Source organism: Acromyrmex echinatior, chromosome 7 (genome assembly GCF_024713525.1).
Source record: "Acromyrmex echinatior isolate Ae372 chromosome 7, ASM2471352v2, whole genome shotgun sequence".
Lineage (NCBI taxonomy): Eukaryota > Metazoa > Arthropoda > Insecta > Hymenoptera > Formicidae > Acromyrmex > Acromyrmex echinatior.
This window is the reverse complement of record NC_141858.1, coordinates 5,788,676-5,806,484: the sequence shown is the minus strand read 5'-3', so window position 1 is coordinate 5,806,484 and position 17,809 is coordinate 5,788,676. Positions and strand designations below refer to the sequence as shown.

General features: G+C 35.4%; 1 protein-coding gene across 4 annotated transcripts in view; it reads left to right on the top strand.

Annotated features, from left to right (window-relative positions):
- LOC105144011 (uncharacterized) overlaps window positions 1-17,809 on the top strand; it is a 488,432-nt gene that overhangs the window by 140,218 nt on the left and 330,405 nt on the right. The window lies entirely within an intron of this gene.

Genomic DNA, 17,809 nt, shown 5'->3' with positions numbered 1-17,809 from the left:
ATTGCGCAAAAGAGCACGAAATAAAGGTTCAAACGAGTTCAGGAAGATATCGCTACGATCGCTCTTTGTAGAATAATGAGCATCACGTTCTTATTGAACAGACTGTATATATATATATATATATATATATATATATATATATATATATATATACAAGGTGCGTCCCAAAATTTTCCGAACTTTTGAAATAAAACAACAACGGTTTACTTTTTTTTTCAAATTCAAATTGTTTATTCAAAGTAATCCCCGTCGGACTCAATACAACGTTTGGCACGATCTAAAAGCATTTCAAATGAGTGTTTTATGTCGTTCAAAGGCACGTCCTTCAGAATAGTGGTACAAGCCCTTTGGATGTCTTCTACGTCCACATACCGCTTTCCTTTCATGGACAAATGCATTTTGTCGAATAGGTAGAAGTCACAAGGTGCCATATCAGGCGAATACGGGAAATGGTTGATTGTTAAAATGTGATTTTTAGTCAAAAAATCAGTGACAAGTGTCGAACGGTGAGATGGCGCATTATCGTGTAACAAGCGCCAACTTCCTCCTTCGCGATATTCTGGCCGAATACGACGAATGCGGTGCACCAAACGCTTCAAAACGCTTACATAGAATACAGCATTAACTGTTTGGCCTGCTGGAACGAATTCTTTGTGCACAATACCCTTGGAATCATAAAAACAAATGAGCATTGTCTTCACTTTTGACTTCTCTAAACGCGATTTTTTGGGTTTTGGGTCGTTTCGCGCCTTCCATTCCGCGCTTTGACGCTTGGTTTCTGGATCGTATTGAAAACACCACGTCTCGTTACCAGTAACAATGCTATAAAGGAAGTTTTGGTCCTTTTTTGCTTCCTTAATAATGTCCTTTGAATGTTGAATTCGATGCATTTTTTGGTCGTCAGTCAACTTGTGTGGAACAAATCGTGCACAGACTTTTTGTAGGCCCAAATGTTCGGTCAAAATGCGATAAATCGTTGATTTGGGGATGTTCAATTCCATTTCCATGTATCTCACTGAAGATTTTGGCTCATGCTTGATGAAATTACGCACAACTTCGATGGAATTTTCGTTAATTGTCGATTTTGGGCGACCTGTATGTGCGTCGTCATTTATGTCCTCACGACCGTTCTTGAATCGCGTATACCACTCATAAACACTGGGCTACACAATTATCACCATAAACTTGTTTCATCAAATTATGGGTTTCGGTAAATGTTTTACCAAGTTTAAAACAAAACTTAATATTGGCTCTTTGTTCGAAGTTCATTCTCGTACCGATGTATACAACATACTGACACTTGAGACGCCATAACTTCGTTTCCACTGAACCAAATGTCATGAAATTTTTACTGGAAGTCAGCTAGGGATGTACCTTTCAAACGCGCAATCGAACACACGGATGGCGCCACCCGACCTATCCCTATTGAAAAAGTTCGGAAAATTTTGAGACGCACTTTGTATATATATAAAACAGATATATATATATAAACTGATTAGAGAAATGTATAAAGAAACATTTTCATAATTAATAATTGTAGATCTATAGATATAAAGATTACATCTGATAACATTTTTTTTTCTAAAAAGTGCATGTAAATAGTTTCATAAGTGAAAAAGTAATACACTTATCGTTTATCCACAGATATTTTATAGCAATTTCGGTCATATTGAATCACATTCTTTACTTGCCTTGCAACAAATAAAAAACACAAATAATAAAAATATGATGTGCGATATAACGTTTATGATATCAAGGCTATGTTCAGATTCCTACTCCTGTGTCATTTAAGTATCACTTTACTACTTATTTACTAAACGTTACACAAAGATGACATGACGTGACACTCGGGAAGTTTCAAAATTCGACTCTGTCAATCAATCGGGTATCATTTTATCCTTGTTCCGAATGTTGCACTGCAAGAAGTTTTCTCATAATTTTAATCTTCGCAAATAATTTTAATCTTCAGTTGCTCTGAATGCAACGTAATAAAAAGGCAACATAACATCCTGACATATTGTAATAGCCTTTACATCGTTACATTTAATTCGTGAATATACCCATATTTATGTCAAACATGAAGATTGCAATTGGTATATAAATAGTTTATTTACTGCATTTAGATCAAATTTAGGACAAATATAGGATATACGAGGTATGTGTGCAAAAAATTCGTGCACTGAATTTTATTCTGCCGACATAGTGACGCTGTAAGCTTGTAAAGTGGTGCAACGTCTCGAGGGAAGCGTCATATGTCCTTAGTAAAAGTTCAGTGGGTCGATTAAGATTTCTGCTCTTCGTGTCTGTTTTTATTAACGTACTTTTGATTGTGTTGGCGGAATGGAATGAGATGTTTTAACCGAACAAAGAACCAACATCAAATTTTTCGTAAAACTTGACAAAAACGGCCGAAATTCTTCAAATATTGAAAATGATATATGGTAAGTCTGCCATGAAGCATAGAACTATGTACAAATGAATGGTTCACAGAGAAAAGGGAGATCGTCGATGACGCGGGGCACCCTTCAACATCACGTGTCGATGAGAACATTCAACGTGTTCACGATTTGACAGACCGTCGAATTTACTAGAATGATTGCAGAAAAATTTGGAATAAGTAACGGTAGTGTGCAGATAATTTTAAAAGAAGATTTAAACATGTGGAAGCTGTGTGCAAAAATTCCGAAAATTTTGACTGACGAGCAAAAACAAAGACATGTTAACTGTTGCAATGACTGGATCGAAAATGCCCAAGTTCAAATTTTCTCAAAAGGGTGATAACTGGAAACAAATCCTGGATTTATGAGTATGATCTTGAAACAAAAAGGTAAAGTAAAGAATAGAAATACCGTTCGCCTTGCACCAAAAAAGCGCGCCAAGAGTCGTTCAAAAATCAAGCTCATAATTTTTTTCGTGGAATTGTTCATCATGAATATGTTCCAGAAAGTGAATCTGTTAATGAAAAATTCTATGTTAAAGCGTGAATGTGAATGTGTGCGACATACATTGACACGATACGAATTGTGGGCGGAGAACGCATGGATTCTGCAGGACAACGTACCTTCGCATATCGCGTTCGTTAGGAGTTTTTTGGCTAAAAACAATATCACTATATAGATCACCCTCCCTATTCACCTGATCTAGCATCCTATGATTTTTATTTGTTCCCTAAAGTAAAAAATATCATACGGGATCAACATTTTGTGGCTGTTGATAAAAGGAGAAACGATGAAGCTCCTAAAGAAACTGACAAAGGAAGACATGCAGCACGGCTTTCAGGAATAGGACCAATATTCTGTTAAGGGGAGAGTACTTCGAGAGTGACTACATCGCTGTTACAAAATAATTTAATTTGGATTTTTGGTGAATCGAGTGCACGAACTTTTTATACACACCTCGTAGATCGTCGACTAAATGCACAATGTGTATATACATATATATAATCTCGGATATACAGGGTGGGCCATCTATTGGTACATTTTTAAAAATGCGATCAAATGAGCATACATTGATATTTTTTATTAATTTTTTTTTTGTTGTGAAGCTAAAAGTATCCGCGTCAAGAATGAAAAACGATTTCGTTCATGTGGCTCCCTCTACTGGCCTTACAGTATGCCATTCGGTCACCCCAATTATTAATGACATTTTGGACTACCTCGGCGCCAATTTCACTCAAAACAGTCGTAATATAATGTCATCCACTAACATCCCTTTCTCACGAACTTTCCTCACCAATTTGCGTATAGCTCCTTCGGTGGGTGCTCTATCACGACCCATATTTCTTTTCAAAATTCGTACAGTTTCGGCGACACAGCACTGACTTTGAAAATAAGTTTTTAAAATTTCAAAACGCTCTTCAAGAGAAAACATGTTGTTTCGTGCCGCGGACGGTATGACTAATAAACTGTCAAAATTTCGGGTCTGTAGCTCGTTCGGTGTTGCCATACGACGAAATTCAAAAACGTACCAATAGATGGCCCACCCTGTATAATTCTCTCATACATATAATTCTCCAATTTTTAGAACTAGAGAAAGATAAAGAAAGAGTAAGATAAATCAAGATTAAAGTTAATCTACATTAATAGAAATGGCCTACTTAGACTTACTTGACGATTAATGTAATCGGTACTATTGTTGATTCTCGTCTTTCGATAAGATCCCGCGCAATGCTAGACAGAAGATTCCAGAAAGAACAGGTAGGGACGCAGGAGGGACGCTAACTGATGGCAACTGATCACGTGATCAGCTATCTGTGATTCAGGACAGGATATAGTCCTGAGCACAATAGAGGAATAGGAATAAAATATTAAAATTTCAACCTATCACGTTTGTTATAATTATATTCGGTTTTTGATAGATTAAAATCTTAATATTCTATTCCACCATTGTGCTATTTCTTATGCTTATGGACTAAATGTAGTTAGGACACATGTCTCGTGCGAATGCGCGTCTACCATTAATAAGAAAAAGAATATGAGTAGAGAGAGTGACAAAGCAACAAGCTATGCGGATCAATGCGGACTCAACTGTTGCGGACTGCTGCTAATAAGACTGTCTTTGTCTTCTGATTCTTGAAGACGAAGATAGCTTTAGCCGCCGTTGCTTCTGGTTGAATACGCCTCAAATCTGATACATAATCTCAGCAGTTCTATAAGTGACGTAATTTTTATATTAAATAATACTAAATTATTGGAAGTAAACAAAGAAATTAACATGTCTATAATATCTAAAAAGGTAATTTAGTTTTATTTAGTTTTTTACAGGTTATTTCCCAGCTTGAAATAGAGTATATGTGTATGTATTTATTTAATAAGGACGTAAAAATAAATAGTATATATTATATATATATATATATATATATTACGGAAAGTTCCGTTCATTTTTATGCAAAAAGTATGATTATATTTAAGAAACGATGAAAACTTACATCAATCAAAATATTGATATAAATATGTCTATCGTTAGCGATGACTTTTTCCCATTTTTCGAGCAGTAAGCGAATTCCGCAGCAAAAGAATGACTTATCTTTGGAAGCTATCCACTCAGAGATCTATTTTTCGACATCTTCATAAGAATTGAAGTGTTCCTCTGCAAGTGCGTGTGCCATCGATCAAAACAAGTGATAGTCGGAAGAGGCACAGTCTGGTGAATAAGCCGCATGGGGTAGCACTTCCCAGCGAACTTCTAACATTTCCTTAACGAGTTTTGTGACGCGAGATCGAGCGTCGTGAAGCAAGATCACTTTATGCTGTCTCGTTTCATATTCTGGTCGTTTTTCTTGTAATGCTCGGCTCAAACGGATAATTTGTTCTCTGGTAGAGATCCCCTGTGACTGTTTGACCAGATTTCAACAGCTCATGGTACACTACACCCTGTTGATCCCACCAAATACAGAGCATTGCCTTCTTTCCGTGGATACTCCGCTTTGGCATCGATGTTGATGGTTAGCCTGGATCGCAAATGGTTTTTCGGCGTTTGGGGTTATCAAAGTAGATCCACTTTTCATCACCAGTCACAATTCGGTGCAAAAATCTCTTTCTTTGTTGCCTAGCAAGCAGAATTTCGCACGTGGTTTTTCGTCTTTCAATGTCTCTTGGCTTCAATTCATATGGGACTCATTTTCCTTCCTTGTAGATCTTTCCTAAGGCTTTCAAACGATCGGAAATAATAAATTGAGCACAATTTAATGTTTTTGCAAGTTGTTTTTGCGTTTGACATGGGTCTTCATCCACCAATGCCTGCAATTCTTCGTCTTCAAATGCTTTTGGCCGTCCAGAACGCTCTTTGTCCTCCACATCAAAATCACCACTTTTAAAGCGTCGAAACTATTCTCTGCATGTTTTATCGGAAGGAGTATTATCACCATAAACTTCTACAAGCATTCAATGAGTTTCAGCTGCAGTTTTCTTCCATTTGAAGCAAAAGATTAATACTTCGCGCAAATGACGCTTATTTGGCTCAAATGTCGACATTTTCGATGCGGTAAAAAGCAATGTTATTGATGCAAACGTATACTTTTATATACTGAATTTTATTGACAGATGGTAAAACTAAAAAATTAAGCTTGGTTTAGACATTAGAGTTATCGACAGTTCTAGCTAAGCTACTCGTCGCTAGATGGACGGAACATGGATAGAACTTTTCGATACACCTAATATATATTCGGTGTACAACTTTGCTTCCGTCATTTTCCTATGGATGGCTTTAGCGATAAGTGATGGTCGAAATAAATAGATCATAGACATCATACAATAAACTTGGGCATCAGTCAACATAATTCCATAGAAACATTAGTCGAATTGTGTCTGCATCATAAAGTTATTCTCGATTGAAAATGTCAGTTTACGAGCCAAATTCTCGTTATTTCGGGAGATTTTAATTTTCTGCTTCAATATGAAGAAATCTGCCGCTGAGGCTCATCGAATGCTCTCAAATACTCATGGTGAGGCCGCTATTAATGAAAGAATGTGTCGTGAGTGGTTTCAACGCTTCAAGAAGGTGTTTTTGACGTCGAAGACCGGCACAGCGGTGAAAAAGAGAAGGTTTTCGAAGATGCAGAATTGGAGGCATTACTTGATCAAGACTCGTGTCAAAATCAAGAAGAATTGGCACGATCATTGGGAATGACTCAACAAGCTATTTCAAAACGCCTCAAAGTCATGGGAATGATTCAGAAGCAAGGAAATTGGGTGCCGTACAAGTTGAAGCCGAGAGATGTTGAACGGTGTTTGTTTGCTTGTGAACAGCTGCTTGAAAGGCAAAAACGGAAGGAATTTCTGCATCGCATTGTGATTGGGTACGAAAAATGGGTTCATTTCGATAACCCCAAGCGCAGAAAATCATGGAAAGTTCCCGACCATGCTTCCACGTCGACGGCCAAATCGAATATTCACGGCTCCAAGGTCATGCTCTGTATTTGGTGGCACCAGCTCGGCGTAGTGTATTATGAGCTGTTAAAACCGACTGAAACAATCACAGGTCGATTAGTATCGAACGCAATTGTTGCGTTTGAGCCGAGCATTGAAAGACAAACGACCGCAATACAACGAGAGACACGATAAAGTGATTTTGCAGCATGACTCCATGTTGCGAAAGTGGTCAAGACATACTTAGAAACGTCGAAATGGGAAGTCCTATCCCACCCACCGTATTCTCCAGACGTTACTCTTTCTGACTATCACTTGTTTCAATCAATGGCACATGGCCTGGCTGACCAGCACTTCCAATCTTATAAAGAAATAAAAAATTGGATCGATTCATGGATCACCTCAAAAGATGATTTTTTTGAAGTGGAATTCGTACGCTGTCCGAAAGATGGGAGAAAGTAATGGCCAGTGATGGACAATACTTTGAATCATAAATGTATAATCAGTTTTTTACAATAAAGCCTCGAATTTCGGAAAAAAAACGACGGAAGCAAAGTTTTACATCTAATATATATATATATATATATATATATATATATATATATGTGTGTGTGTGTACTCTGCATAAATTTAATTTATTCTAAAATGTCTTAATAAATGTTCTAAAAACGTAACATTTTGTTAAATCTATACATTAGGAAAAGCTCCTCCCCCTCAATGATCTTAATCTTGACATATGTTGTTAAGATCATGACTTTGAGTGATCTCCAATTTCTAAAGCCTTCTTTGTTAAAACATGATTAATAAAAAATATTCATCAATAAAACATAACTTTTTGGACACGACTCTGTTCCGAAACGAATTCTCTTCTTTAAAAACGAATTCTCTTCTTTAAAAATGAATTATTTTTTTATATAATTTTTGTGTTTTTAGAGCACAGAATTTTTCAATAAGTACACAAATTCTCCCCTTTAAAAACAAATTTTCTGTTTTAAGAACATAAATTATTTCCTCATATATAATTTCTGTGCATATATTGATTATTGGTAAACTATGATAATTTAAAATATGTAAAGTGTTCATTACACAGTTAATCACAAAGAAAAATTTTATAAATCCGCGTATACAGGAGTTCAGATTTAAAATATCGAAAGGTTCTGAAGAGATATGAAAAATATATTACGTTTTATTGATGAGCATTTTTTTTGTTAATAACTTTTTAACAAAGGACTAGCACTAGCTGAAATAATTTGTTAGAAATAATCTGTCATTCAGAATTATGATCTTGACAATGACCTTGTTGAGATCAAGGTCATTGATGGGAGCTTCCCTAATGTAATGTATATTTACCAATATATTTTTGTAATTATTATTATTATTATGCCGATCTTGTTAAATAACAGAGACACGTGTCGTGACTTTCAGGACTTCATGAGTGGCGGTCTCGGCACTTCATGAGTGGACGGTGTCGGCACGGCACGGGTGTAACACTGCCCCCCTTCTCTTAAATTGTCGTTCCGACAATTATTCCAAGAACGTTGGCCTCTCAAAGGAATTCGGAACTCCCTCCTGATCAATCCTCCTAATTTCCTACTTCCTACTGCGCTGCTGCAACAGTTTTCTTAAGCTTTGGTCTCTTTGAGGTCCGACTTTCTTCTCGAGGTTTATTCTTGAGACCTTCTTCCCTTCCGGGCATAACCTCTTTTCAGTTTCTCCTCGGGGGGTAGCTACTCCCCCCGTAGGACGAAACCCGCTCGAGCATTCCCTCGTCTTTATGAAGGGAACGTCAAGATCCTCTTGCCTCTTTTCTTGGTCTTGAGGGAACGTCAGGATCCTCTTGCCTCTTTTCTTGGTCTTGAGGGAACGTTAGGATCCTCTTGATTCTTTTCTTCTGAGGTCTGAGGTCTTGCACTCTTGATTTTTCTCTTTTCGGAAAGGGGGGAGGGGATGAAAAAATGATGTACCGTAGTATCTCTGCCCCTAATCCCCGCCTTGGCATCGTCCTTCGTTTCACGGAAAAATCACGGTTCAAAAAAACGCAAGCGAGGCGGTCTTCTTAAAAAAAAATGTAAGGCCGCACGATTGAAATGCGTTCATTGATAACTTCCGGAAGATGAGCCCGCTGGACTGACTGTGAGATGTCCAAAACGATTTCACCGGGGAGATCCTTTCCATCCGAAACCGCGTTATGTGCCGCGCGAACGTGAACTCTGAAACTAAGAAAGAAAAATAACTCGCGCAGCTTACACCATAAGATTACAATTTTTTTTAAGAATAGGGCTCCGATTTGTTAACTTTTTTAGCTCGTTTCTCTTAAACATTTTTCTAAATAAGGCGCCAGCCTATCCGAATGAACAACTTTATTTTTAGGCTTCGAGGTACAGTATATAACATCGCTAAGTTTCTTAACTACAAAATATGGTCCTTCTCAATTGCTCTGCAATTTGGGAGTTTCTCCCCTTCTTTCTTCAGGGATTATATAATCACACTTTCTGTCCCTCCTCAAATAGATCTCTCTGGCTTTAAGATCGTACCAGGTTTTTGTTTGTGAAGATTTGATATCTATTCATTTCTTTATTCCTTCATGAATTTCTTCCAGCTTCTTTTTCACTTTTCCCAAGTAATTTTCCGGAGAACCAATCTTCTCGGTTTTTAGTGGATTATCGCGTAACAAATCAGTCGGTAGACGGAGATTTTGAGCAAAATAAACCTCCGATGGAGTCATTCCAGTAGTTTCGTGTTTGGATGATCTGTACGCCAGCAGATATAAGATGGAATCCACCGATCCCAGTCTTTTTGATTTTCGGAGATAAATTTTGCTAAATAGTTCAAGATGATTTGATGCTGACGTTCTACCTGTCCGTCCGATTGTGGGAGCAAAGCAGTTGTCCTCGTTTTCTTCATCCTTAGTAAGCGTGACAGTTCGCGAAAAATTCTCGATATGAAGTTCCTCACCTGGTCAGTATGAATTTCTAGAGGTACTCCGTGCCTGAAAATATTGGGAGTACAAATTAGTTCGGTCCGTTTTTTGTGTTCAAAAATGCATTTATTTCAAAACAAAATGAATGAACAGATTAATTAAAGTATTGTCCATCGCTGGCTACTACTTTTTTCCATCTCTCAGGCAATTTTCGAATTCCATCTCGAAAAAATGACTCGTCTTTGGAGGCGATCCAATTTTGGAGAAGTGAACCGGTGACTTGCCAAATCGTGCTGCATCCTTCGGAACAACCAGTAATCAGAAGGAGCAATGTCCAGAGAACGTACGGCGGGTGCGGTAAAACATCCCATTTGACCGTTTCCAAATATTTTTTTAGGACTTTTGCGACATGAAGCCGAGCGTTGTCATAAAGAAAAATAACTTTATCATGTCTTTGCTCGTATTCCGACTGTTTTTTTTCGCAATGCACGGATCAAACGAATCAATTGTAGCCGATACCGATCGCCCGTAATGGGATCGCCAGGTTTCAGCAGCTCATAGTAAACACCTTTTTGGTCTCACCAGATACAGAGCATGATCTTCGAACCGTTCGGCTTTGGTGTTGATGTTGAGGTCGATGGCAACGATTGACTGGGCTTAGCGTAGTATTTTTTCTTCTTGAGGTTGTAGAATATCCACTTCTCATCTCCAGTCACATCCGATGCAAAAAACCTTTTCTTTGTTGTTTGAATCAGCTGTTCGCAAGTGAAAAATCGCCTTTCAACGTCTCTCGGTTTCAGTTCATAAGGCACTCAATTTCCTTGTTTTTGAATTATTCCCATGGTTCTCAATCGTGCAGAAACGGCTTGTTGAGTTGTTACTCCCAATGATTCTGCAAGCTCCTCTTGCTTTTGATTCTGATCTTTTTCGAGTAATGCCTCTAATTCTTTGTCTTCGAATTTTTTTGGTTGTCCAGAGCGAGACTTGTATTCAACACTGAAATCTCTATCCTTGAAACGTCGAAACCATTCTCTACATGAGCTCCTCAGTTGGAGCAATGTCACCATAAACTTCGACAAGCATTCAGCTGCTCTTTTCTTCCAATTAAAGCAGAAAATTAGAACCTCCCGCAAATGCTGCTTGGTTAATTCACACAAAATTCGACATTTCAAACACAGTAAAAATCAAGGTTTTTGTATGGAACTCAAAGCGATATAAACTGAATATTATTAGCAGATGTCTAACCTCTCTGAAAACGCCAAAATCAGCTGTCACTATGAACCATTCACAACGGCTGAAGGCTTCCATCTTTTGGAAAACGGACCGAACTAATTTGTATTCCCAATAATTTAATTTAGAAAGGTTTTAGATTTGACATTTTTTTAGCGAAAAAACTTCTACCCACTTAGTAAAACAGTCAGCGACAAGCAAATACCTGTTTTCAGAAATTATTGATAGAGAGCCGAGAATGTCCAATTGAACTCTTTCGAATAGGGCTCTCACATTATATATCTGTAAAAGAGATTTTCCTTTACCGGGAGGATCTTTTTTAGCTAAACGGATCTTGTATGTTTTGCACCATTCTTCCACATCCTGTTTACATGTCGCCCAATAAAATCGCCTCCGTACTTTGTCAAGTGTTTTATTGATGCTAAAGTGCCCACCTGTAGGAGAATTATATAGCTCTTCCAAAATTTGTGCTATGAGCTTTTTGGGCACAATTAATTGGAAGATTGTTTTCTTCAGATTAGGGGCCTTCCATTTCTTATAAGGTATACCGTCCTTAACTTCGAGAGAATCCCAATAGAACCAATACATCTTGGTAGAGACATCATTCGCCCCCACTTCTTGCCATAAAGGACGTCCCACGCCCGCTTCTTTTTTTGATAAAAATAAGCAAATGCAGAGATCTTCCATTTGCTCTTTATGCCAATTTTCATGGCTGTCTTCTGCAAAAACCATTTTTCTAACGTAACTTTCCTGCTTTGCGGCTTCTATTAGTTCCACGTTAGCACAATAGTGGCACTGATCACTCGCGCACAGTCGTCTCAACAATCCGTCCGCGTTTTTATAATAAAGACCTTTACGATAATCAACCTCGAAATCGTATTGTTGCAGTCTTTCCATCCAATGTGCCAACTGTCCCTTTAGGTCTTTAAACGACAACTATTTAAGTGAAATATGATTCATCTGAATTAGAAACTTACATCCATACAAATAATGATGGAAAGATTTCACTGATTGTACAATGGCTAAGAGTTCACGCCATGTAACGCAATAATTTCTTTCAGCTTTACTGAAGTATGAAATATGCAATCACTTTTTTTATATCGTCTTACTTCTGCGATAGGACCGCGCCAATTCTCTCATTTGACGCGTCTGTATCTAGAATAAATTCCCCTTCCATCCTAGGAATATTAATATCGGCAGAAAAGTTAAAACTTGTTTTAAGTCGTTAAAAAAATCTTGGTGTTTCTTTTCTCAAACGAACTTAGTTTGATTTTCTGTTAATACATCAAGTGGCTTTGCCAATGAAGAGAATCCTTTTACGAATTTGCGATGATATGAGCAAAATTCAAAGAAACTCCTTAAATGGTTTTTATTTTGAGACCAGTCCTTCACAACACTTATTTTCTCTAGATCTGTAGCAATGCCCTCCGCTGATATGATGTGGCTTAAATATTTAATTTTTTTATTAAAGAAAACACATTTTTTTGGATTTTTCAAGTTTGCTTTCCTTAAATAATGGAAAATCTTTTCCAGGTTTAACATTTCTTCAACACTTTTACCAAAAATATCACATCATCAAGATAAACTAAACAAATTTTAAAAAGATAACCCTTTAAAATCTATTCCATTGTTCGTTTAAATGTAACGGGGGCACCCCGGTCTTTACAAAGGGTCTTTATAACTTTAAACTGCCATAATCCGTTATCAATTGAAAAAGCCGCCTTTTCTTTATCTTCTGAACGAATTTTAATTTGTCACTATCCACTTTTCAAATCCAAGGTAGAAAACCAATTGTTACCTGATAGTTGGTCGAGAATATTATCTATTCTTGATAAGGGGTAAGAGTCTTTTATCGTAATTGCGTTAATTTTGCGATAATCTACACAGAATCTTATTGTACCGTCCTTCTTTTTAATTAATATCACTGACGATGGATTCCTCAATTATTCCTTGTCTTTCCATTTGCATAATAATTTTTTATTTATTTCTTTTCTCATTTGCAAAGGAATATGATGAGGTACCTTGATAAGAGAAGAATCTTTCACATTAATAGCATGTTCCCCAAATTTACAATTCCTCGCAATAACATCATGAGAAAATACATCATAAAATTCGTTCAGAAGATTGGAAAAGTTTTCTTTTTCGAAGTTCTTCCAACAGTGCGAGTTCTTTTCAAAAAGCGTCACCAAATTCGATGGAACTCCAGCATTATTTAGCAACCGCATTATTTTCTACGCGAGTGCATTTGAGATCAGTGTCAATATCAGAAACTAATCCCAGAAAAATGCAATCAAAAATATTCTGTAAATTAAGTAATTTAAGAAAATCGACAAAATACAATTATCATTTATTTCGGTTATTAATATTGGTTTCTCAACACAGTATTTTGCAAATCGAACTTTTACTATGGTTTTGTATCTGATAGGAATTTGTTGTACCCGCCGTGAGATATTTGACATTTGTTGTCAATTATAATTTTCGATTTATACGATTCAACAAAATTACTATTTATAATTGAAATACCGGAGCCCGTATCAATTCTAAGAAGACAAAGTTTATCATTTACTTTACCTTCACAACAAAAATCTTTCACGTTATTCTTAATTCTATTTTTTCAGAAAGAACATTGGTTAATATAACAGTTATAAGGATAAAAATTAATACCGGTTATTAAAACATTGTTTATTTTTAGTAGAATAAGAATATTTTCTGAAAGAATGTAGATTAGCACAACAATTATCATAGCAAATACATGGCTTATCTTTAGTATCAAGTCAAAGTATAAGCCATTCAAATGATAAATATTTTTCAGGAATTTTATTTCAGTCAAGCCTTTCCCGTAAAGCTCGACTATTCCTTGTCTCCCGCTTTACCAAGACACTCAGAACGGAAATGCCCCTCCTTTCCACATTCCCAACATTTTTTATTATTTCTATTCCTCTCAAAATTTTTATTCTTTGGAAATCTTTTAAATTTATTTCCATTAGATTTGTTTCCTTCTCTCTCTCCATTTTTTTCTCAGTTTGATTCTTTTCCTTATTAATAAAGTCATTTCCTTGTTTTTTTTTCGAAATTAAAATTATTTTCTTTTTTATGTTAAAAATTATTTTTTTGAATCAATTTAATTACCTTCTCTCTTTCGATTGCTATCCTCAACGATGATTGCTTCGATTGTTATCCTTTTCATTTGGAGAGCCCTTTTTATGAATCCGTCGGAAAGAACGGAAACAAATTATGTGTATGCGATTTTATCGCGAACCGAAACGAAATACTCTGGATATATTAACTATGATAACCTTTCTATGTCAGAACCCAAAGAGGCGATATTTTTTCTGAATTTCTGTTTTCTATTAGTAAATTGCGAATAATAGTTTTATAACAAATGCGTCTCTCCGAAACACATCTCCACTTTCGATTTTAACTCTTCGAATTGTAAGTTCTCTAAATTTTGCATGCTTTTCAAAACTGCACGCGCTTTGCGTCGCAAACACAATACCAAGACAACGGTCTTTGTTTCCTCTTCCCGCGGGCCATGAGATTGAATTGCGCGAAAAACTCGCGCAAAGGCGCACTTCTGTCGTAAATATCTGGTTTTTGTTTTATGCATGCCCCCCGCGAAGCAGCGCAGGCGGATCGAAACGGTAGACACTCTTGACCGAATACGTGGACAATTCACGATAATTCACAATATTTGTATAACCAGTGACATTTACATCGGAGTTAATAAAGTTGGCAGCGTTCGCGACCGGATTCGTGCGATTGACAATGCTCGCGACGAAATCAAGGAAATTGACAGCACTCGCGACAGGATTGGCATGCACAACGTCATTCGCAGCAACAACGGAACGATCATCAACGCGGGAGAGTGGATTATTATTGTAAACATTATTAGATAGACTTAACTGGTTTGTAGGAATTTCTCGCAGTTTTTCCTGAAGCTGCACAATCTTCGTATCTCGTTGTCGAAACGTCGTAGCAAGTTTCTCCTGTTCATCGCTGCTGTTGTACGACCTCTGCATCCCGCTGTTGCAACGTCTCCGTAAATTCGGTGCTTGTACGACGTTGTTCCTCACGCAGCTGTTGTACCTCTTGTAGAACAGCTTGAAGCGTCAATGCGACGGAAAAAGCTTCCTCTGAAGCGGCTCGCTGAACTGTTTACTCCAATTCTCGCTATGCTGATGTTTCCTGCGGACTCTCCATTAGAGCTCTTTTCCTTGTAATGATTAGCGAACGAACCATTACATGATTCCGGCTGAGCCCCCAAAATGTTACGTCCGAGCGTCCGATCCGCGGAGACGTTCTCGCGAACGCGTTTATGCACTACCGGTCCGCAGAAATGAACAACATGAACATTATAAAACAAAAGAGTTTATTATAAAAGGAACATAGGACACACACGTAAAGCTCAGAGCACACGATCGATGAGAGAATAAGCGGATCGAGAGACATGTCCAAGCGCAGCGACGGCTCACGTCCAAATCTGTCGATCTTGTTAAATAACAGAGCCATAGTCGCTTATCCAAAGTCGCTGGGTAATACGACTTTCAGGACTTCACAAGTGGCGATCTATGGTGTCGGCATGGCACGGACGTAACAATATGAATAAATATTTATTTTTTGTTATATAGATATTTTATATACATATATTTTATATGAAGCTTTATTTAAAATATTATTAAAATATAGACTTTATTTAAAATATTTTTATTGTTATATTTGTTATAAATATAAATAAATATTTCTAATAAGTATTTTTTACTTGGATTATAATATCTCATTAAATATTTTCATAGCATTTACTGTAACATTTACAATAAATTTCGTGATGTTCGTAATAAATGTTTATGATCTGTGCAATCTAGACCACAAAAATATTTAAAATATTTATTAAATCATTTCAAATAAATTTTATAAATATTTACAAATATTTTTTATATATCTTATATCTATAGACATTATAACAGAATAATTTTTATTCTTCTAATAATGAAGCAAGTGGTAATATTATTTATCAAGTTAAGAATACAACTTTTGTTTCTCAAGATTAAGATCGTCAAAACAATTATGCTCATCAAAGCATAATTATAATTGGACTCATAATTATGTGAATATCACACAAAAAGAATCTGATAAAAATATTGATTTAATTGAAGTACATAATACAGTTTGTGACATAAATACAAGTAATAAATATGAACTAGATAATGCCTCAATTATTAGTACTATCACAGATTACGAGTCTGAACATAGTTTTGTTCATGATAAAATTTGTGAGTGGCAAAATACACAAGATCAAAATACGTATTCAAAACGTTGTAACGTGAATAATGAATCTGAACAACTCGATTTCGAATTAGCTCAACATCTTGCGCAATGGGTTCTTGAAGAAAATATAAAACTTAATGCACTATCTGATCTTTTAACAATTTTAATCACCAGTCCCTTCCTAAGTGTGCAAAGAAAACTCCAAGGAACACAATGTCATTTGTGAAAAAATTCAAAACTGGTGGAGAATTTTGGTATCATGGTATTCTCTTTGGTTTAAAAACTGTACTGTCCGAAGAATTGGAAATATCTTATTTGATATAATAGAAATTGATATTTGTTTTAGAAATTGATGTATTTCGATCGATTTTTCACCTCAAAATAGTGTACAACTCACTTTATGGCTCTATAGCTGATAAAAAGGAAGTTTTTATTGTAGTCATATGGTGTAGAAAAACTAAAAATCTATCAGATTGTGACTTTTTTTACTACTTTTTTTTTCATTAACGAAACTCTAGAGTAATTGACATGGCAGCAAATTTGCTTGTGAAAGGCATCTGCAAATTGTTGCTTTATCTGAAATCGTGTGTCTTCGAAGTAATAATCGTCATTTCAAATTCTTTCAATACAATTATACATACATTTTTAGTACTTTTCCTATAATCTACACTGAAATTATAAATTAATTCACTTTTATTTTATATTGATTTAGAAACAGACTTTACAGTTTAAAAGCACATAGGACAATAACATATGCAAAGAAACTTATTTAATGAATGCATTGAAGCAATTAAAACATTGTGTCGATTTTATTATGTACACATTTCGCCTTTTTTATTTAAAAAATATATGCTTCAAATATGCTCAGTATTATTTAACGTACAAATAAAATTTAATTAAATCAAATTGACTAATAATACTTAAAAAAAAATTATTATTAAAAGAAAATTTCATAAAGTATATTTTTTCCTCATATTTTTCTTATGTATGTTTTAAACTTTAAAAATATCTGTTTTAAATTACGATGCTTCTTACTTTTTGTGCGTGTCTGACTTTTAAATTATTCGAAAAATATTAAAATCTTTTTTTATTGCAATTGTAGGAATAATCTTCATAAATGTAAATCATTTTTTCTTTATAAAAAAGCAATGTATTAACAAAATGTCTATCTTTTTTTAGACTTATGTGTATAACGATTTTATTATGTTGCTCAATTATTTATTATTCAATGATATTTATATTTTGTATTTTCATAATAATAAACAACTTTATTTAATAATAAAAAAATAAGTACCAAAATATTACTTTTTTAGAACATTTGAGATAATTAGAATAAAGTATACTTATGTAGAGCATATTTGTTTTTATATCCTTAAATATAATTAATAACTTTTTTAATATTCAAAATTATGTATTTAAAAAAAATTTCTAGGAAAATTTACAGTAGTGACACACAAAGATAATTATCAGTTTAATTGATTTTGTAGTAATAAAATTAAAATTCCAACGAGAAATGACTCATCGAATC